Source organism: Stegostoma tigrinum, chromosome 13 (assembly GCF_030684315.1).
Source record: "Stegostoma tigrinum isolate sSteTig4 chromosome 13, sSteTig4.hap1, whole genome shotgun sequence".
In the NCBI taxonomy this organism is placed as follows: Eukaryota; Metazoa; Chordata; class Chondrichthyes; order Orectolobiformes; family Stegostomatidae; genus Stegostoma; species Stegostoma tigrinum.
In genome coordinates this window covers 16517256-16540912 of record NC_081366.1, presented here as the reverse complement: position 1 = coordinate 16540912, position 23657 = coordinate 16517256, and the positions used below count along the sequence as shown (strand labels likewise).

Sequence of the window (23657 nt, the reverse complement as noted above, 5' to 3'; positions counted from 1 at the left end):
GACCATTTTGAAATTGGCTAAGTTCAATGGTTTTCATTTAGATCCATCAGGGCGTGGGTACTGACCAGGCAGCTTAGAAGTGAAGTCAAAGTTAATTTGGGGTTGTGACGCTGAGATGAAGGGAAGTGATCAAGAAGGGGCAAGTGGGAACTGGCAATGTAACCTGGCATTACTTTGGAGCCTGCAGAATCCTCATTCTGACCCCACATTCAAAGTATTTAAGACGCTGCCAGATAATGTTCCCAAGTCCTGACCCAAAGACCACCACTACCTCCCGTCTGAACAACTTCTAATTCCAGCATTGTTTGTAAAGCTTCAATATTTATCTGACCTGCTCTTTGTCAGTGTTTGTTTATTTGCTTTTTCCGTTCAAAGTCAGTCCTCTCAGGACAGCCTAGGTAGTGAACATTTTCTAGCTTCCCGAATGATATTCACACAGAAACTGAGCTCCAGATTATCGCCAACTCCTCTTCCAAAGCGTATGAGAAAATGGTCTTTGATTAAACACTAAGGTAATCTTCCAACCAGCTCCCACTGCGCAACATCAGTACCTGTCAATTAAGGTCGAAATGACATTCTGGAAAATGTGAACCACATTCCATATTTTTGAAGTCCCTCGCAATGAAGGCAGGCAATACTGAAAGCCATCATCATTGCCTCCCGTATGCTAGCTCAGCCTATAGCTCAGTGAGGAAAATTAAGATTTGAGAACGGTAATTTTAAATTTGAGAAGGGGATCATGGTTTACCAGACAGCAATGGTCCCCATGTATGCATGGAGACTTAGATGGTGTAGAGCAGGCCCCTCAAAACACATGCCATTAGTATGCCATTAGTGAAATAATGTTGCCTCTAAGCAGTGCAGCCATTAGGAAGCTCCACGCACGTTGATCAACTTGGTGGGCTTCTGCACACAGACCTCAGAGGTCCACATCATGGAAAAAGAAAATTGGACAGAATATTGCAATAGAATCTTTGCAAAACACTAAAAACGTATGAATGCAGGAAAGGCAATACAATGCCTATAAACCAATATGCCTAGTACTGAAATAACAAATCACTCAAAACAACCATATTTAGCAGTAAATGACAATCAGGTCCCGACAGCAGACTCTGAAAACAATTGGTCTACACTGAGCTCAGTTTTGGTAAGAGACTCCATGGAGGACAGGAAATCGTCAAACCATTTGAGTAGAGATCAAACGTACCAATCAAATCATGGGAAACCATGACTTACGATGGACCAAAATAGAGAAAGTGCATTTGGAAAAGCACTGAGCATATCATGATACTTTGTCAGGAATGTGCAAAAGCGATGCCAAGGCTTTAAATAGAGCGCACAAAGCTTCTAATTCCTCATCTTTCCAATCCTTCAATATCCATCTACTTCATACATGCCAACAGATTGCACATTGGAATTATCAGCCATCTCACAACTCATCAAACTGGAGTGGAAGCGAGTTATCCACAATCCTGAGGGACTGCCTAAGGATTCCAATCTTGGAGAAGTTGAGCTATGGCCCTTCCTGTCTTCATCACGTGCATATATGCACACGTACCGACCCGTCTAGAAATCAGAAGGAACAGGAGCAGATATTATTCCATAAAGCAAGAAGCAAATAGTCGTTCCACCTTTCTTAGGCATCCCTAACTTAAATCACAGTAGTGGAGCACTGATAAAGGAACAAATCCAATCTTGCAGGGTTCAAGGACACACTTGGATAATGAGCTGTCATTATTTTAGATAAGAAATGGCTAGAAAACAAAACATTTCGAAATAGTGTCAACATTCACACAAATGTTGTAACTTGTAGAATTTTTCAAATCTACCAAATTGGATACAATGAATTTCATCCAATATCCAAAGATTGAATTAAAAAGAAAAAAAAAATCAGAGTGTGCGTTCCCAATACAGGTAATATAGTGTTACTATTAAAATAGCTGAACAGAAAATTTCTCTCGATTAAAGCTGTTACTTATTTTCTTGCCAAAATAGCCAACCACAATCAAGAACAAGATGATTTGAGAATCCTTTTACTAATGACATCAGATAACCAGAACATGGAATTAGAGAAATGAAGTTTCACTCAATGGGAAACACAAACAAAGTTGCTTGGAAAGCCCAGCAGGTCTGGCAGCATCTGTGAAGAAAAAAAATCAGAGTTAACATTTTGGATCCGGTGACCCTTCCTGTTCTGAGGAAGGGTCACTGGACCTGAAATGTTAACACTGATATTTTTGTTCACAGATGCTGCTAGACCTGCTGAGCTTTTCCAGCAGCTATGTTTGTGTTCCTGATTTATAGCATCCGCAGTTCTTTCGGTTTCACTCAGTGAGAATGTTGCTGATCTCAAAACCAGGGAATGTGAACAGATTTTGAAATGCCAGACTCGCGACTTATGCTTAAAAACTTCCTGCGAATACTGTAAGGTGTTAGCCCTGGAGCTAATGCATATTGTTTTGCAGGAAGCTTTTAGTTTGGAACAAGATTGAATGAAATTAATTGTCAAATCAACGTGGTAATTTGAGCGTGGAGCTGTAGGATGTAGACCAAGCTTTTAAATGTTCACTAGTGAGATGGACAATGTGAGTACAGAAATCAGACAGAAGGGCGATGGTGCTCCTAGAGAAATTAACATAAACAGAGTGGAGGTTCTGAGTGGCCTGGCAGGATTAAAAGTAGATAAACCTACAGGGCCAGATGAAATGCATCCTGGGCAAGGGAGGAAATACCAAAAGGACTGGTAGTAATTTTCAGCAATGAGATACTTGCCCTTATTAGATAAGGCATGGAGTTTAAGAACGGGGAGGTTATGGTCTAACTGTATAAAAATTTGGTTAGCCCACAGATACAATATTGCCCCCAGTTCTGGAATCCATGTTACAGGAGGGATGTGATTGCACTGGAGAGGCTGCAGAGGAGATTTTGCCAAGATGTTCCAAATCAATGCAGCAGCTTATAAAACAGTAATTACTGCTCCTAGAATTTAAGAAAATCAGCTCTAACACTGAAAAATCTCAAAAAAAGGAGCAGCTGTTATAGCTATTTGTCCCGTCCTCCATCTTCAATTGTCCAGAATCCTCTGGGTTAGTAAGTTTGCAAAAGACACCAAAATTGGAGGTGTAGTGGTTGGCAAAAAAGGTTGCCCGGGAATACAACAGGATCTTGACCAGATGGGCCGAGGGGATGAGGCGTGGCAGATGGAGTTTAATTTAGATAAATTTGAGGTGCTGCATTTTGGAAAGTCAAATTCAAGGCAGGACTTATACACTTAATGGTAAAGTCCTGGGGAGTGTTGCTGAACAAAGGAGACCTTGGCATGCAGGCTCATAGTTCCTTAAGCCTGGAGTTGCAGGTAGACAGGATCGAGAAGAAAGCATTTGGCATGCTTGCCTTTATTGATCTGTGCATTGAGTATAGGAATTGGGAGATCATGTTGCAGCTGTACAGGACATTGGCTAGGCCACTTTTGGAATTCTACATGTAATTGTGGTCTTCCTGCTATAGGAAGAATGCTGTGAAAGTTGAAAGGGTTCAGAAAAGATTTACAAGGGTGTTGCCAGCGTTAGAGGGTTTGAGCTAGAGGGAGAGGCCTAACAGGTTGGGTCATTTTCCCAGGAGGGTCAGAATGTCAGAGGCTGAGGGGTGACTCATAGAGGTTTATAAAATCATGAGGAGCATGGATAGGGTAAATAGCCAAGGTCTTTTCCCTGGCGTGGAGGAGTCTAAAATTAGAAGGCATGGGTTTAAGGTGAGAGGGGAAGGATTTAAAATGCACCTAAGGGGCAACTTTTTTCACGCAAAGGGTGGTGCGTGCATGTAATGAGCCACCAGAGGAAGTGGTGGAGGCTGGTACAATTACGACATTTAAAAGGCATCTGAATGGGTATGTGAATAAGCAGTACATGGACCAAATGCTGGCAAATGGGACTAGATTAATTTAGATTATCTGGTTGGCATGGACAAGTTGAACTGAAGTGTCTGTTACCATGTTGTTGAGCTCAATAACTCTGTGAATCTGTGTTCCCTGGACGAGAGAGTTTTAGTTCTGAAGAGAGGTTGGATAGACTTGTTGTTTACCTGGGAGCAAAGAAGACTGAGGGGGACATGGTTGAGATGTATAAAATTATATGAGGAGCATAGATTGGATAGTCAGGGGACAGAGAGAACAATAACCAAGGTGCAGAGATTTAAGACAAGGAGCAGAAGGTTATGAGCAGATACAGGAACATTTTTTTCACAGTGGTGGGAATCTGGAACCCTATAAAGATGGTAGAGGCAGAATCTTGCATAACATTTAAGAAGCATTTAGATGTGCACTTGTGATGCCAAGGCATAAAAGACAAAGCAATGGGCCAAGTGCTGGAAAATGGGATTAGAATAGTTAGGTGTGGTGTTTGACCAGCATGATGCGATGGGCGAAAAGGCCTCATTCCCTTGCTTTAGACATGTGTGACTCTGAAAATGTGCTGCATTGCTGCATTTCTGCAAATGTATATTTACCTAGCCCACTTAGTGATGGCATTGCCCATAAAAACAGCCTAACAAAAAGATCAAAGGTTGATAGCATTACCACCATTACCCTATCATGGTTTCTTTCACTGAGAAAATGTGGAAAATATTCCACATTGTCCAAGATCTTACACTCGATCTTAAACAATGGGCGGTGGGCTGGCGAGGGAGGAAGTATGGAAGGTGTGCTGTGGAACCTAGTTGGCTGAGAGCCTTTCCAAGTATTCAGTGTAGGTCCCATTTTCTCATCAGCTTTGGAGAAGGAACGGACAACAACCTGGAGTTCAGCTTTATGAAGTACCAGACCTGTGGCAGCATTCTGAACCACTTTCTTAACCTTAATAAAATTCAGAGGTATTTCTGGGCAATATTTCAAACTGCTCAATATTTTCATTGTTTGATCTGTTGAAAATTTCAGGAGTGTTTATTAACAGTAGCCCTGTGCGGCTGAGTTCAGCTTTTGCTAGGTCAGTGGTGACCTCTGTCCCATTCAGGCCCAGCTAAAGCCCTGCAGACAGTGACAATTGATCCCACATATGGACCAACTCTACTTTGAACGTTGACTCTTAGTTGACAGCATTTAAAATAATTTTGAACAGGATCTTTGGCCCTTTACCAGCTTCAGTGTGACAAAGTACATTCTGGTCTTTCACATAGACATTTGGATTAGTTACTTGTGTTTTTACAAGCACTGGCTGAGAGTAGAGCCTGTACCAGCTCCATTAAGGATTGAGAGTATCACTTTGCGCAATTTGCTGGTCAAATGAGGGCTCTGTAATTTCAGCTCCATGCAAATAGAAATAGAATTAGTGTTTAGTTTGGTGTTTGTTAAGTTGACATAGACCTGGTAGGCCAAAAGGCCTGTTTCTATGCTGTGTGACTCTATGACCTGCTTTTAAGTTACGTTTTTCTTTTATTATAGAGCCATACAACATGGAAATACATCCTTTGCCTGGACTGACCAGGTATCCCAAACTGACCTCATCATGTTTGCAAACTATCTAAACCCTTCCTATTCGTACACCCATTCAGATACCCTTTAAATGTTGTAATTGCACCAGTTTCCACCACTTCGTCTGGCAGCACATTCCATATATGCATCATCTTCTGTGTAAAAAAGTTAGCCCTCAGGTCCTTTTTAAATCTCTCCCCTCTCGCCTTAAACCTATGCCCTGTAGGTTTGGACTCCCCTATCCTGAGAAAAAGACCTTGTCTGCTCATTCTGGTTTTCACTCCATTTCAGAGTGAAGGCAGTGATTCATCCTCAGTGAGTCAGCTTTACAATATCTTGTTTAAAAATTAACTAGAAATTCCAACAAGACTGGTCTAACCGTGCCAATTCCAGTCATTATCAGTTGTCTCCCATTAGTCAGTGGACATGGACAGTGTTGTGAATAGAGCTATTAAACAGAAACCTGTTCACCTCTAACTTGCACAATTCATGTTCTGCTGCTTGGCTCCAAACCTCTAAAACAAGAGGAGAGTCAGCATTGGTGACATTGAGATGAAGGCAGCTTTTAATTCATTGTGGCAAAAATGAATGCAATAAAAACAGGTTCTGAATGGAGTTGAGGGTAAACACGTTGACGGACTGGATCATACTCGATACGTGTCAATACACCCCCAAAAAAATAGATGCGGGAGTTCCCAGGGGAAGATTCATCTTAGTTGTGACATTAATGAGTTTTTATAAAGTCAGAGCATGTTGCTTACTTATCATTCCAGTGATCAGCTCCGTTCACAACTCTTCAAGCACACTTTGTTATGGATACACTCTTTCCTCGCATGGATGTAGATGCCAAAGCACATATGAAGCTTAAGTACCATCCAAGACAAAACAGTTGGTCTGGACTTTATTAATTTTGATTCACCATTAAAGTTGTTGTGTGAACTATCCAAAAAACTTGGAGAACAGCTTGTCCAGTTTGCTCAGACAGCACAACCTCTATCAACAGGAACAAAGAAAGCAGCAAAACATAATAATAGCCTTCATGTTATACACCAACTTGAACTGAACATCTATCACAGCTCCTACATCATTACTCATGTTAACTAATGTCATCATAGGAATATTATAAAGTTTTCAATAACATAAAACACAGAACCGAAGATGTTGGAAATCTGATGATTTTACAAAGATTTTAGTTGTGCAAGGAAAAGGTCCATTACCCCTACTCAGAACAACCATGGATGGGGACTATATATGGTCTAGCCAGCATCACCCACACCTTGGCAAGGAATTTCAAAGATAAATGCACCCAGAAAAGAAATGTAAGCAGGTTATACAACGGGAAGGTTTGGAACCTGTCATGTCCTCAGCTGATTTCCATACATGAGCTTTTCAGCACGGCCAGTAGGAGATACATGGACTCATTGCTTCCTTCCGAGTCCCGGGATACCAAACCTAAAGCTAGCATTACAAATACTGGACTGCAGTTGAGATCAGTAAGTACAGCGAACTAGGAATTCAAGCTGTGTGGCTTTGTTACATACTGTTGTTCTTTGATAAGCTCTCATGGAATTTGCCCTAATAGTATCTAGATATTTTCTGTACTAACACAGTTAAGTGGTTTGCATGCACATTAGGAGTATACTGTGCAATCTGTGACGTATCCATTTGAAATTAATACGAATCCCACCACCACATGAGGCATGTGATTCTAAATTAAGTCAAAGGTGGTACATAACAAAGAAACAGAACAGTCAGGGTGGCTGGTTGACAGTTCATATCAACTTTATGTTGAGAGTGTATTTTTTTTCTCATTGTACATACATATTGTGAGGAAACATCTTTGTTTTTCTGACACACTTTGATGGATAAAGTTTTCTTTAAATTTTATTCACATTGATAATTAGCCTTTGACTGTTTAGTCACCATATTAAGCCAGCAATGCTCTTCTACTACTGTGACTCTGTGGTGGGTCACTGGCCACTGAATGAGAAAGTGGTAGGTTCAGGTTCCACTCCAGGGACTTGGTAACATGGTGCCAGACTTCAGCACATAGCGGTGAGGAAGTGCTAAACCGTCAGAGTTGTCACCTTTCCAATGAAATGTTAAACCAAGACCTAGTTTGCTCCTTCAGATCAATGTAAAATATCTCACCTACTATTCAAGAAAGAGCAGGGAATTCTCACTAGCCAACATTTATCTTACATCCAACACTTACAGCAGGCTATGTGGTCATTTGTATAATTGTTGTTGTTGGAGCTTGTTGTTTGTAAATTGGTTGCTATGTTTCCTACATTACAAACCTGACAACACCTCAAAGGTACTTCATTGGTTGTAAAATATTAGAATGTACCTATGGTGTGAAAGACACCATGTTAATTTAAGTGTTTTTCCTTTATTTTTGCCAAATTTACACATTGGATATTTGCTACACTAGCATCCTTTCTTTTCTTCATTGTGTCCGTATTAACCTTCTGTATTAAGGGAAAAGCCTCTTCAAGGTCATGGCTGAAAACAATTACCTGAACTTTACGAGAGCTACATGAACTATTCACAATGAATCCTGATGAAATTTCTAACTTCTGTGTGCAGCCTTTACCTGATGCTTGGTATCAAAAATAGACTAATTATTGAAGGGGTGTAAAATTGGTAGAATTCCATTGGCATTTTCAATCATTAAGTAAGACTTAAAACCCTGTAAAAACAAAACAGAAGACAGAAATAATGTCATAAAAATGAGAGATAATGTACAGCAAAAAAAATGCAAATTGTAAATTGGTACAGATGCTGAAGATAATTCGAGAAGACATTGAGGGATTACTATGCAGGTATAAACTTGCATTTGCTGTTTTTTTTCTCATCTCACAATTTGGATGTTGCTCGCCAGACCGCTATTTACTAACTGACTTCAGTTGCCCAGAAATAATGGCAAATGGCCTTCTTGAACAATAGTATGGGCACAGGGTGGCACAGTGGTTAGCATTGCTGCCTCACAGGGCCAGGGACCTGCATTTGATTCCTGTGTGGCATTTATACATTTTTTCCGTGTGGGTTTCCTCCAGGTACTCCAGTTTACTCCCGCAGCCCGAAGGTGTGCAGTTTAGGTGGATTGGGTGTGCTAAATTGCTGTGTAGAGTCCAGGGAGATGTAAATTGGGTGAATTAGCCATGGTAAATGCAGGGTTAAGGTAGAGAATGGGTCTGGATGGGATGCTGTTCAGAGTGTTGGTGTGAACTCACTGGACCAAATTGACCTGTTTCCATACTGTAGTGATTTGATGAAATAATATTTTGACATAGCTAAGTGATTTGCCAGACTATTTCAGAGGACGATTGAGAGTCAACTATGTTGGTGTGGGATTGAGGTCACAATTAAGCCAGCCAAGTAAGGACATCCTGTTTTCTGCCCCCAAGATATTCATGGATATATTAGGTTTTTATGATAACTTGACCATTTCATGACCATTTCTACTGCTGGAGGGGTTTCATGACATTTGTTTTTGTTGTAACATTTTCACTTCTGACAAACATGACATTCTAAGAGTAGGTGCAAAAAGAAGTCTTTTTTTATTCATTAGATGTGGCCATTTATTGCCCATCTATAACTGCCCAGATGGCAGTTAAGAGACAACAACAATGCTGTGGGATTGGAGTCACAAACACGTCATGGCAGCTGCATTCTTCTGTAAAGGGCATTAGTGAACCAAATAGGTTTTTCTCAACAATTGACAAAAGTTGCATGGCCATCATTAGTATTTTTAATTCCCATCATCTACCATGGCAATGCTCAAACCTGGATCCACAGAGCATTACCTGGGTCTCTTGATTAATAGTGTAATGATAATAATCATAGGGTCATTGCCTCCCCTCCTCCTCTCTCTGAATGCTATGGAGACATATCTCTATAAATCTTGTGAATTGTAGTTGAACTCCAAGACTAATGTCAGATGGAGAACAGTGTTCAGATGGTTTCATCATTGGGAAGGAATAGAACTGGCGGGCCACTATTACATTTCCAATCGGAATACAGTTGTTGTCCATGAAGAAGGTCATGTATTTATATAATCTGTTACCTACATATTATAAAGTTTATTTTATGGGATGTGAGCATTGCTGTCAGGGCTAACTGCTCATCCTCAAATGAGGATATAGTGGCAATGGAAGTGTGATGGATACTTTAACCACATCAGCCTGCACCTTAATGTAATAACTTGTCCCAATGCATTTCATAAGAACAAATATTAAACAAACGTTTGCTAAGTGGAAACGAGCCTTTTTAAGGAAGAGAGATATAAATGTTAATGGAGGGAATTCCAGAACTTAAGGACGTTCAAGGTGCAAAATTTGGAGAGCACAGGAATTTCCGAGAATTATAGATCTAGAGGCTCTTACAGAAACAGGGAGGGGTGAGACCATAAAAACCGAAAGAACTGTGGGTGCTGTAAATCAGGAAACAAAACAGAAATTCCTGGAAAAGCTCAGCAGGACTGGCAACATCTGTGAAGAAAAAAAATAGTTAACGCTTCCTCAGAACTGGTGAGATCATGATGGAATTTAAAAACAGTTGTTATTTAACTTTGTATTAAAGGGGGAAAATACTGTAAAATATACAAGCAGATGTGTAGGCAAAAATCTTATACATTATACACCTTGTACAATCTTATACATTATATTATTTCCCACAATAAGATATAGCAGAATAAACACGTGTATATTTAAACTATGTAGATCTCATGTTAAAAACTCAGTCTGTGTAAGATGATTTGGATGGAACAGCCATTGATTGGAGTGGGATAAAATCAACTAGGATTCTTGCTCCTGATTGCTCACCTTTGTCTTGGAGTGGGATACAATATCACAAAATCATCAATGATAACAGCTAATGACATCAATGGATGTGGGAACAGTGTGGGAATATGGTGGTCAAGTAGATGATCATTCTTGATCTTATGGTACTGGATAAGGGTAGATGTGGAAATGTTGATTCTTGTGTGAAAGCACATAATCTTAGAATAAGACATTGTCTAATTAAGACAGGGATTAGAATGAGTGTCTTTTCTCAAAGGGTAGTGAATCTGTGGAATTCTTTACTGCAAAGGGATGTTGAAGGTGGCACCTCAAGTATGCTCACAGCTAGTTGATGAAGAGTAAAGCTGTTCTCCACAGTCTGCCTTACCTCATTGAGCCCCTTTTTAAATCAATAAGGGAAACAAGGACGATGGAGAGAAGGCAAAAAAGTGGGGTAGAGGATTACCAGATCAGCCATGATCTTGTTTAGTGGTGGAACAGAATTGATGGACTGAATGGCCTACTTCTACTCCATGTCTAATGATCTTATAGTCTAGAATAGTGGATCAGACTCCCATCCTGAGTGGCCTGCTGATGTTTATTTTCATTAAGCAATTGCAGATGACACTTCACTGCAGTACTTTTGGATTAAAAATAATGCTGAGGTGTCCCTATCCTTTCAGATGAATGGGAAAAATATGCATGTACTGTTTTGCAGATTTGACCTGGGGGTATTTTGGCTAATTTTCTCAGTCATAGCACAAAACAAAACGTATTACCTGGTTCATTATCATATTATCATAACAAAGGAAATATAATGTGGATGATGGAAATTTGAAACAAACATGGAGAACATAGGAGAAACTCAGTGGATCAGTCACCATCTGTGGAGCGAGAAACAGAGTTAATGTTTCAAGTGTGGTAAGATTCATTCTCAGAAAATATCATCAAACCGTGTGTATGTGAGAGAATGCAGAAACTGGCAACTCTTTTCATCACTAACCTTCAAAAAAGTAAGAGTTGTAAAATGTTAACAGTTACAGTAAAATCCATTACTTGAAGTAATTGCTTGATAACCCATTTGATAGAACTAACTTGAGGCCTTCTTGGATTCACACAATCTTGTTCTCTTGTTAATTCAAAACACCCACTTTATTTTTCATTTTGGTAAGAGTATATTTGCCTCTTTTTGACTCTGAGCACAGGTCATTTATTTAAAACCCACTGCTGTCAGTGTTGTTACTTTTACAACAGATGCCTAGTCTATTCTTCCGATCACTAAAGTGACATTTTCTTTTGATCTGCCACTTATCTCTGGGTCTCTGTCAAGAATACCCATTACCAACGGAAATCCAGATTTCCCAGATAACTTTAGGGCTGGAATTCGCTGTCTGATGCGAGTAATAACATGTTCTTTTAAAGCAGGTCACAGTTAGAATTGTGGACTGAGGTGTTTCATGAAAGTATAAGTGTACGGTATGTTTCAAGCATTTTTGACTAACTTGTAAATGTTAACATGTTGCTTACAGTAAATTATGAGATTGAACAATTCTCATATTAAGTTACATAGTTCAACACTGGAAAGGTTACAAAAACGAACATTGGGGGCGGGCCGGATATTATATATACAGATTGCCCAAATTTCCTTTCCCTTGACTTGCAACATGGCACCAGCTGCGGCTCATGTTGGCAGCATTCTCATCTCTGAATCATGAGGTTCTGTGTGCCAGTGCCACTCCAGGGCTCAAGTAGAGACCTGACACTGTTGTGTTACTAACGAGTACTATGCTTTCAGAGCCACCTTTTGGTTGAGGCATTAAATGAAGACCTTGTTTAAATATAAGAGCAAATTACTACAGGTGCTGGAATCTGAACTGGAAACAAAATATGCTGCAGATCACAGTGAGTCAGGAGCATCCATGGCGAGAGAGCAAGCTAATTTTTTTTTAAACAGATAACAAGGTGTAGAGCTGGATGAACACAGCAGGCCAAGCAGCATCAGAGGAGCAGGAAGGCTGACATTTCGGGACTGGACCCTTCTTCAGAAATGGGGGAGGGGAAAGGGTTTCTGAAATAAATAGGGAGAAGGGGGAGGTGGATAGAAGATGGATAGAGGAGAAGATAGGTGGAGAGAAGACAGACCGCTCAAGAGGTGGGGATGGAGGTTGTGCCTACCCTGGAGAAGTTACCCTCCTCCCTCCGGAACAACCACCATCCTCGCCTCTTTGACCTGTCTGTCTCCTCTCCACCTATCTTCTCCTCTACCCATCTACTACCCTCCTCCCCCTCTCTCCCTATTTATTTCAGAACTCCCTTCCCCTCCCCCATTTCTGAAGAAGGGTCCAGACCCGAAACGTCAGCCTTGCTGCTCCTCTGATGCTGCTTGGCCTGCTGCGTTCATCTAGCTCTACACCCTGTTATCTCAGATTCTCCAACATCAGCAGTTCCTAATGCTTTTTTAGCTTGCTTTCTCTCTGTAGATGCTCCCTGCCCACGGCATCTGCAGCATTTTTTTTGTTTTCAGCCCCATTTAACTGCCTGGGTGGATGTAAAGATCCTCTAATACAACTTGAAAGAAGACAAGGGGTGTTATTGATGGCATTCCTTAATTAACATCACAAAAGCAAATTATCTCATCGTTATCACATGTGGAAGTTTGCTATGCGCATTTTGGCTGCAGCATTTCCTACATCACAACAGTGACTAGGTTTCAAAAAGTACTTCATTGCCCTAAAGAGATGTCCAGTAGTTTGTGAAAAGTGCTGTGCGAATGTAATTCCTTTGCTCTTTCGAACAGAAATGTCACTTCGGTCAGGTAACCAACTGTTGGTAAGTCTGATTAATTTGTATTTTTTTTAAGTTAAATTTTCTTCTCTGAGATGTAAATGTTCTGTTAGCCCTTAATTACTGTATAATTACTGTTTCCTGTTACTTAGCTAAATTAATATCTTGTTGAAAGGACTCATTTACATTAATTTGCTGTCCGGCCAGCAAAAGGTGATTCTGTAAATCTATAACCTCAGGAGATGTAGTATTGAGCGCAATGAGCCTCTATAGGTAAGGAAGAGAAAGTTTTGTATTAATAAATTGCCTCCAACAACACAGAAAGCCTTGATGCACTGTACAGCCAATTGAGTACTTTTGTGGTGTAATATATGAAATACAGTGCCACTGGGGAGCCAATTTGCACAAGATCCCACAAATATCTAATGATATTGACCAAGATAACAAAGTGTGGAGCTGGATGAACACAGCAAGCCAAGCAGCATCTCAGGAGCACAAAAGCTGACGTTTTGGGCCTAGACCCTTCATCAGAGTCTAGGCCCGAAACGTCAGCTTTTGTGCTCCTGAAATGCTACTTGGCTTGCTGTGTTCATCCAGCTCCACACTTTGTTATCTTGGATTCTCCAGCATCTGCAGTTCCCACTATCAATGATATTGACCAAACTGTTTTAGTTATGCTGGAAGTACTGTGACCTCAGAGTCAGAAAGTCTGAAATTTGGCCACATTCTCTGGGTTGGCATTGCAGCCCAGTACTGGTGCATTGTCAAAGGTGCTACCCGTTAATGAGATGTTACATCGAGATCCCATATGCCCCAAGACAATTTGTAAAGGATTTATGATACCCTTAAAAGAAAAACAGGGTAGGTCTTTTTCATGCCCTGGTCAATATATTTCTTTCAACCAACATCACTAAAATCGAGATAACAAGACGTAGAACTGGATGAACCCAGCAGGCCAAGCAGCATTAGAGGAGCAGGAAGGTTGACATTTTGGGCCTAGACCCTTCTTCAGAAAAGTAAAGTAGATTATCTTATGATTACCTCATTGCTGGTTCTGGGAACTTGCTGTGTCGAAATTGATGGTTGCATTTCTTCCATTACATCAGCAAATTCACTTCCAAAGTGCCTATTTAATAGCCTGCAAAGCGCATATGATATTATACGTGATGAATATATTATTATACTGAGTTTCATAATATTTCTACCACTAAGCTGTAATTCTTGTCCTTATTTCTTTTGGTATACTTTCATTTAGCCAATTCAGTCTTTGGAGCTAAGATTTTGCCGGTAGCTATTTTTGGTGTAGACTTCTATTACATTTTGGAGTGCAGAGTCTTGGCCCGAAACGTCAGCCTTCCTACTCCTATGATGCTGCTTGGCCTGCTGTGTTCATCCAGCTCTACACCTTGTTATCTAATACTTCAATGAAGTTGTTCACTCATGACCAGCTCTTTTTAAATACCAACTTGCTCAGATATTTTTTGGATAGACCTCTGTGGCTATTACCACCTGAAGCAGATGTATGGACAGTACCACTGGACCGCACGGCTTGACTTACCTTTTTATTTATACATTAACTGTTCATTATGCATCAGTACGGCATGATACAGTACACTTGGTGACCATTTGATGTTGAAGCAGAAGAAGGCATTTGGCCCATCTGGTCTCCTGCATCATTCAATGACATCATGACTGATCTAATAATCCTCAACTCCACTTTGCTGCCTTTCCCCCAATAACCTTCAGTTCCCTTACTGATTAGAAATCTGTCAATCACAGCTTTGAATATCCCAAACAACCCAGTCTCTGTGGTAAAGAATTCCACAGATTCTCTACTGTTAGAGAAGAAATTCCTAACCGGACAACTGCACACCATTAGATTATGTCCTCTGGTCTTCTCTCACAACAGGAAATGATGTTCCAACACCTACCTTGTCAACTATTCAAAAAATCTTGTTTGTTTCAATAGGGTCACCTCACAATCTTCTAAACTACAATGAGTTCAAGCCCAATCTACTCAACCTGTCCTCAAAAAGAAACCTTCTATAGTCAGAATAAACCCAGTGAATCTTATCTGGACTACCTCCAGTGCAGGCTTATATTTCTTTAGAAAAGGACACCAAAACTGTTCATATGCATTCTAGGTGTGGTCCATTTAGTTCAGTATATTTATCAGTGGAATAACAATCTCTACTCTCATGCTTAACTCTTTTAAAAGGTTCGCTAAATTTCCTTAATTTGTCACTAAATCCTGTGCTGTGGGTTCTAGCCACTTATACATATCCCCAGTGCATAGCACTTAGATTGTTTCCTCGAGTGAAAAGTCAGATGACGTGCTAAGTGTTGAACATTCAGTTTAATTAGCCTTGAACAAAAGCAGTTGTTACTAGCTGAATAGCTTTCATATTCAGAAACACTGATAATAACTATAATGGAGAAAGAGCAGTGCTTAAAGAAAACCAATGTTATAAAAACACAGATTGGATGCTACAAATTTGAATTCCAGTGCAGACCTTTGCTGACTGTGAATGCACATTGAAAATTTTCTCTATGTACAATTGAAATTTGCAAAAGGTACCTCTATTGGTGTAGTTCTAAAGCAAGAGGATGAGGAACGCATAATTGTTAACTGATGCATTTTGACAGAAATTGATTAACGAAAAAAAGAGTTGCACAGTGTGAGCCAGTATGAAGTGAAGCCGAACTTAAAGAAAGATCTTTCATTAGCATCAGAGATAGTAAGAACTGCAGATGTTGGAGAATCTGAGATAACAAGGTGTGGAGCTGGGTGAACACAGCAGGCCAAACAGCACCAGAGGAGCAAAAAGGCTGACGTTTTGGGCCTAGACCTATTTCTGAAGAAGGGTCTAGGCCCGAGATGTCAGCCTGCCTGCTCCTCTGAGGCTGCTGGGCTCATCAGCTCTACACCCTGTTATGTCTTTCATTAGCATGTTGGTTCCAGGAGAAAGGTAATACCCAAAATGTTGACTGCTCCTTTCCTCCAGATGCTGCCTGGCCTGCCGTGTTATTCCAGCCTCCTGTTGGTCTACCTTCCATTATGCTGAGAACACTCTGAAATGTCTTGTAATGGATGACTTTTTCTTAAAAATGCAGCGAAGTTCCATCGTACATGAGAGAACATCATAAATGTTGGACAGGACTGAAGAAGGGTAATAGCTGAAACATTGACTACTCCTTTCCTACACATGCTGCCTGACTTGCAGTGTTCTTCCTACCTCCGGTTTGGCTACCTTGGATTCCAGCAACTGCAGTTTTTTTGCCACTAACCTCATTTTTTGACATAGTGCACTGTGCAACATCTGTGTTAATATACGACATGACAACCAGCATACATGTGATATGGATTCATCAATTTAGGAAATAATTTCATTGTGTCATCGTTAGACACGTATCATAGTTCTGTTCTTTGTGATGTTTGCCTTTTTTCATTCTTTTCTTCTCATTTTGGATAAGTGATAAGTTAATTTATTGAAGGAAAATACAACTTCATTGAAGACAGTTTAGGGAAGGTTCATTAGAATGATCCCTGGTATGGAGGGATTGTCTCATGAGCAATGGTTAAACAGGTTGTGACTCTACTCATTGAAATTTAGAAGAATGAAAGGGGATCGTATTGAGATATTTGGGATTCTTAAGGGACTTGACAGGAAAAATGCTGAGAGGATGTTCCCCTCGTGAGAGAGTCTAGGACTAGAGGGCACACTGACAGGCCTGGTTTGAGTGGACTTGGAGAAGATGTTTCCACTAGTAGGAGAAACCAGGACCTAAGGGCACTGCCTCAGAATGAAGGGAGGACCCTTTAGAGCTGAGATGAGGAGGAATTTCTTCAGCCAGAGGATGGTGATTCTGTAGGACTTATTGTCACAGAAGGCTGTGGGAGGCCAATCATTACGCGGCTTTAAGACAGACATAGATGGGTTCTTGTTTGGTAAAGGGATCACAGTTTATTGGGAGAAGGCAGGAAAATGGGGTGAGAAACATACCAGCTACAATCGAATGGCAGAGCAGACTTGATGCATTGAATGGTCTTATTCTACTCCAATATCTATGGTTTTATGGACTTCTGGCTAAGTATGAGAATAAAAGGGAACCAATTTAAGACTGAAATGAGGAGGAATTTCTTCTCTCAGAGAGTTGTCAGCCTTTCGAACTCCTTGTCACAGAGAGCTGTCAGGACAGTGTCCTGGTACATGTTTAAGCGCAAGATAAATTCTTGATCAGAAAAGAACTCAACGGTTAGGGGAAGGAGCTGGAAAGCGCGTATGAAGAGTGTCGGATCTGCCATGATCCTACTGAATGGCAGAGAAGGCTTGGGGGGCCGAATGGCCTACTCCTATTCTTATTTCTTATGGTCTTAATTTGTAAATGGCAAAGTTATGAATAGTGACACTTTATTCAATGGCAGATTTCATTTGTTGGGCAAATAAGTTAGGCATTGGAGCAAAACTTCACCAATAATGAGTATAATGACCACCTAATCTATTCTTTGGTGACATTGATTGAGAGATAAATAGATTTAATTCTTTTATTTAACCTTGTGCAATTGGATCTTGCACCCAAATTGAAGCAGGACTTTTGTGGGCTCCGGTTTTAATGTTACATCTGAAAGATGGGACCCCAACATTGGAAGTCAGTATCATTTTTTTAAGTCCCATGGTAGTTGGGTTTGAACTCATTACCAACTCAGAGGTGAGAGTGTAGTCACTGAATTAATAGAAAATTGAGCTTAATCTTCCAGCAAGACTTCTTGATTTTACTGCCAAGAAAATTAGGTGGACCTACTTTTGAGACTCCACACAGTTACAAAATCTAACAAAATAAATAGTAGAAATTAACCTATCTTAATCAGACAAGCTGAAACAAATTTGTGTTCAGGTGCACACATGAATTTGAAAAGCTGATTATTAGCTCATTTTAGGAAGAATTAAGGTGAGATTACGGTTAACATACCTTCAAAAAAATTGCACCACCAGCTACAAGAGTAGCAATTTCCATACATTGGAAGGAAGCAATGCTGTTATGGTAACATCTTTTCAGTAATTTTTCATCACTGCTTATAATCTGTATTTAAGAAGCATCTAGGCATGATATTGCTCTGCCTGAACTGTTGAGCGAGGTGGCAAGAAGGGGTGCATTTCTTTCCAGGGCCATCTTGTCTCATTATTTCCCCTTCTCACTACCTCAGCAATTAGGTGCTGAGCAATAAAGTCCATTGACAACTTTCTAGACTCACCAGCAGTTAGGGCCCTTAAGTGGACAATTAATAGCACTTAAGGGCCTGAGGTCACCATCTCCCCAATTTCCTGTCTCCCCGTAGGCAAGATAAATGGCTGTCTCCCTGACTGAGAACCTATGGTGACCCACCCGATGTGTTGGGCAGTTGGCAGGGGGCAAATAGGGTATGCTAATTGCCCAACCTCTCTGCAGTTGGAGCTGGTGATGGGAGGTAAAAGAATGGCCTTGGAAAGTCATGACTCTGATCCGCCTCAAACTCCCCCCTCCCCTAGCTCACTGACATTCCTTCAAACCAAGCCCTGGGAGAAGAATAGAAAAGAAACTTACCTTCTGACAAGTGGATTCTCAGAGAGACTGGCATCAACCAGTGGACTCGAGCATCTCACAGCTTTCAGCCTCTGATTGGCTGGCAGCCTGTGGCAACTTGGGCCAAAAACGGCAGGGCCTGTTGCCATTTCCTGGTGCGTTCAGGCCAGTGTTGTCAAGTAGGTTTGGGCTCCTTATTTGCTTTGGAAGCAATTCAGAAAAAGTATAGTGGCTGATTCCTTGGATGGATGGGTTATTTTCTGAGGAAGGGTTGAGAAGGTTAGGCACATACTCATTGGAGTCTAGAAGAAAGAGAGGTAATCTTATTGAAACATGCATACTGGAAAATGTTTCCTCTCAAAAGCCAGAGACCAAAGTCTAAAAGCTAGGTGTCTCCCATGTAAGACAGCGATGAGGGGAAATTTCCTTTCTCAGAGGGTTTTAACATAGAATTGTACAGCACAGGAACGAGCCCTTTGGCCCATAATGTTGTGCCAAACATGGTGCCAAGTGAAACTCGTCCTTTCTGCCTGCCATTCGTCCATATCTATCCAGCCCTTGCATATTCATGTGTTTATCTAAAAATCCCTTAAGTGCCCCATGACGCTGCTTTCCTGACTCCTACCACTGTGCAAAAATCTGCCCCTTGCGTCTCCTTTGAACTTTCGCCCTCTCACCTTAAATGCACGTGCCTTAGTATTACATATTTCAACTCTGGGGAAGAAGATTCTGACTTTCAACCCTATCTATGCATCTCATAATTTTATAGACTTCTTTCAAGTCTCCCCTCAGCCTGCGCCACTCAAGAGAAAATGACCAGAGATTTTTAGCCACTCCTTATAGCTCATACCCTCTAATCCAGGCAGAATCGTGGTAAACCTGGTCTGTACCCTCTCCAAAGCCTCCACAACCTTCCTTTAATGTGGCAACCAGAATTGAATGCAATAATCTAGATATGGCTGAACCAATGACTTATAAAGCTACAGTCTGACGCCTTGACTCTCGTTTTGAGGAAGGGTCACCAGACCCAAAACATTAACTCTGATTTTTCTTCACAGATGTTGCCAGACATGTTGTGCTTTGACAGCAACATCTATTTTTGTTCCTGATTTACAGCATCGGTGGTTCTTTTGTTTCATATCCTGACTCTTATACTTAGTTCCCCGACCCATAAAGGCAAGTATGCCATTCGCCTTCTTTACCACCCTATCTGCTTTCAGGGAGCTATGGTCTTGAACCCCAAGATCCTTCTGTACATCGATACTGCATTAACTGTACCTTTTCTTAACATTTGATTCCCCAAAGTGCAACATCTTACACTTATCCAGATTAAACTCCTTCTGATATTTCTCCACTCATATCTGCAAGTGATCTATATCTGGCTGTATCCTTCGACAACCTTCTACACTAACCACAGCTCCACCGATCTATGTATCGTATGCAAACTTACCAACCCACTTATCTACATTTTCATCCAAGTCACTTAAATGTATCACAAACAGCAGTGGTCCCAGTATAGATACTGCAGAACACCACTCGTCAAGGACCTCCAGCCTGAAAACACCCTTTCACCAATACCCTCTGTCTTCTATGGGGGAGCCAATTCTGAATCCATGTGGCCAAGTCATCAGGCATCCCATGAATCTTAATCTTCTGGATGTGCCTACCATGAGGGACCTTGTTGAAAGCCTCACTAAAATCCATGTAAACTGCATCCACTGCTATACCCTCATTGACCACCTTCATCACCTCCTCAAAAAGTTCAATTATGTTAATAAGACATAGCGTTCCCTGCACAAAGCCACGCCAACGGTCCCTAATTAGGCCATGCCTTTCCAATTGTATGCAAACCCTATCCCTAAGAATATCTCTGTTAGCTTCCCAACCATCAATGTGAATCTTACTGGTTTATAGTTTCTTAGTTTATCCCTATTTCCCTTCTTGAGCAGAGGAACAAGATTCGTTACTTATTAGTTCCTCTAGGACTTCTCCAATGACTAGCGAGGATACAAAGATCTTGGTCAAGGCCCAGCAATCTCTTCTCTTGCTTCTCTCAATAACCTCAGGTAGATACCATCAGGCCCTGGGGACTTATCCACCTTTATGCTTTACAAGAGACCCAACACCACTTCTTTCTTGATCTCAAAATGCCTTAGCATATTCGCATGCTCTGCACAAATCTCACTTCCCTCCATATCCTTTTCATGGGTGAATACCGATGCAAATTACTCAATTAGGATCTTACCCACATTTTCTGCCTCCAAGCACAAGTTCCTTCCTTTATCTTTGAGTGGCCCTACCTTTTCCCTAGTTATCCTCTTGTTTTTAATGTATCTATGGAATGCCTTAGGATTCTCTTTGACCTAATTTCCAAGGTTATTTCATGCTTCTTACTCTCTTCATTCCCTGCTTGAGTACTTTCCTGCTTTCCTTATTTTCCTCACAAGCCCTGTCTGATTTTAGCTTCCTAAACCTTAACATATCCTTCTTTCTCCCTTTTCACTAAATTCACAACCTCTCTCGTTATCCAAGGGCCCTTCACCATGCCATCCTTGTCCTTCCTCCTTATTGAAACATGCTGGTCTTAACTCTCCCCAGCGGGTCTTTAAACAGTTCTCACATGCCAATTGATACCTTGCCTGATAACAGCCCCTCCCAATTAATACCCACTAGCTCCTGCCTAATACTCAGAAGGAATCAAGGGCTACGGGGAGAGTGCAGGGAAGTGGTATTGAAATGCCCATCAGCCATGATTTAAATGGCGGAGTGGACTTGATGGGCCGAATGGCCTTACTTCCACTCCTATGTCTTATGGTCTTATGGTAATACTGATGTAATTTGTCCTCCCCCCAATTTAGTATCTTCCTGCAAGGTCCTAATTTATCCTTGTTCATAGCTATGTTAATACTTAAGGAGTTGTGATCACTGTTACCAAAATGCCCTCCCAATGAAAGGTCAGTCACTTGGCCAGGCTCATTAGCAAATATAAGATCCAGCATGGCCCCTCCTCTAGTTGGACTATCCACATACTGTTTCATGAAACCGTCTTGGATGCATTTAGCAAATTTCTCTTCCTCTAAGGGACTCCCAGTCAATACTGGGGAAGTTAAAGCTACCCACTGTGACATCTCTGTTTCTACTGCGTCTTTCCACAATCTGTGTACATATTTGTTCCTCAGTTTCTCAATGGCTGTTGGGAGGTTGTAGTATAATCTAACCAGAGTGATTGTTAGTCTTTGAAAATCACCCCAAAGAAGAGCAGTGGAAAGTGGGTTATTGAATATATTCACGGCTGGGTTAGACAGATTTTTGAGCAACACAAGAGGTTAAGGATTAAGAGGGACAGGCAGGAAAGTGGAGTTAAGCATATCAGTCATGTTCATATCAAATGGTAAAGCAGGCTTGATGGAAGGAACGGCCTACCCCTGCTCCTGTTTCTAATGATGATGAAAGGGTAGGACAATGATGTGATCAGCATATCAGCAGCAGATTTGGTTTCTGTATGACAGCCACTGCACTTTTCCTAATATACAATGTGCATCATACTGCAGTTTTCAGAGATGAGTGTTCCAACTACCACACAAGAGGAGCTTACCTTAAAAGTCTCTAAAACGACTCCACCCTATTAACTTTGCAAATGCCGTTTGCTCTATAAAAACCACATGAACTATTTTCAAGTTTAAAGACGCTTTTCTAGTGTAGTTTGTGAGATGCATATATTTTATTGCTGCCGGGTGCTGATTTGAATTCAAAGAACATTTAGTGGACTTTATCTTTTTCAGTTGAACATTATTTCATTCTTTTGAATTCCTCTTCCCAGAACCCGCTTAAAATTTCTTTAGCAGTAAGAATTGGACTGGTTCTACGACAGTCAGTTTATTACACAATCAGTGGAGTTGAAATTGAGCTCTGCTGGCACCACCTTGGAATCAGATTTGCGATTCCCAAACTCAGAATTTACTTGTTTATGCTTTTAACTAATTTTGGGTATTTGTCATTTATAGGTATCATCAAAACACTTCATATTCTTATCATGTAAATTTTTTAACAAAAAGAGCAAATTGGGTTAAATATATCATTTTTTATTTAATGATAGTTGAAAATTCAGACTATTAACTGAGATAGAACAAAGAACAGAGAAAATTACAGCACAGGAACAGGCCCTTTAGCCCTCCAAGCCTGCGCCGATGCGGATCCTCTATCTAAACCTGTCATGTATTTTCCAAGGATCTGTATCCGTCAGCTCTCTGCCCATTCATGTATCTGTCTACATCCATCTTAAATGATGCTATCGTGCCCGCCTCTGCCACCTCCGCTGGCAACGCGTTCCAGGCACCCACCACTCTCTGCGTAAAGAACTTTCCACGCATGTCTCCCTTAAAGTTTTCCCCTCTCACCTTGAAATTGTGACCCCTAGTGATTGAGTACCCCACTCTGGGAAAAAGCTTCTTGCTATCCACCCTGTCTATACCTCTCATGATTTTGTAGAACTCACTCAGGTCCCCCCTCAACCTCTGTCTTTCTAATGTAAGTAATCCTAATCTACTCAACCTCTCTTTATAGCTAGCGCCCTCCATACCAGGCAACACCCTGGTGAGCTTCTTCTGCACCCTCTCCAAAGCATCCACATCCTTTTGGTAATGTGGTGACCAGAACTGTACACAATACTCCAAATGTGGTCGAAGCAAACTCCTATACAACTGCAACGTGACCTGCCAATTCTTGTACTCGATACGCCGTCTGATGAATGCAAACATGCCATATGCCATCTTGACCACTCTATCAACCTGCTTTGCCACCTTCAGGGTACAATAGACCTGAACACCCAGATCTCTCTGTGCATCAATTTTCCCCAGAGCTTTTCCATTTACCGTATAGTTTGCGCTTAAATTGGATCTTCCAAAATGCATCACCTCGAGTCTGCCTGGATTGAGCTCTATCTGTCATTTCCGTGCCCAGTCTCCAATCTCTCTGTATTCAGCTGCAGTCTCCGACAGTCCCCTTCACTGTCTGCTACTCCACAAATCTTAGTGCCGTCTTCAAACTTGCTAATCAGACCACCT

The 23657-nt window shown here is 41.0% G+C and overlaps 1 protein-coding gene across 3 annotated transcripts in view; it reads left to right on the top strand.

Moving 5' to 3' along the window:
* Window positions 1-23657, top strand: part of LOC125458297 (protocadherin Fat 1-like) — a 154830-nt gene that overhangs the window by 11983 nt on the left and 119190 nt on the right. The window contains exon 2 of one of the 3 annotated variants that reach the window (XM_048543474.2): window positions 13046-13077. The exons of the other annotated variants lie outside the window; for them this stretch is intronic. The gene's annotated coding sequence lies outside the window, so the exon portion shown is untranslated. The remainder of the gene's footprint in view (window positions 1-13045; window positions 13078-23657) is intronic. 3 annotated transcript variants of the gene reach the window in all.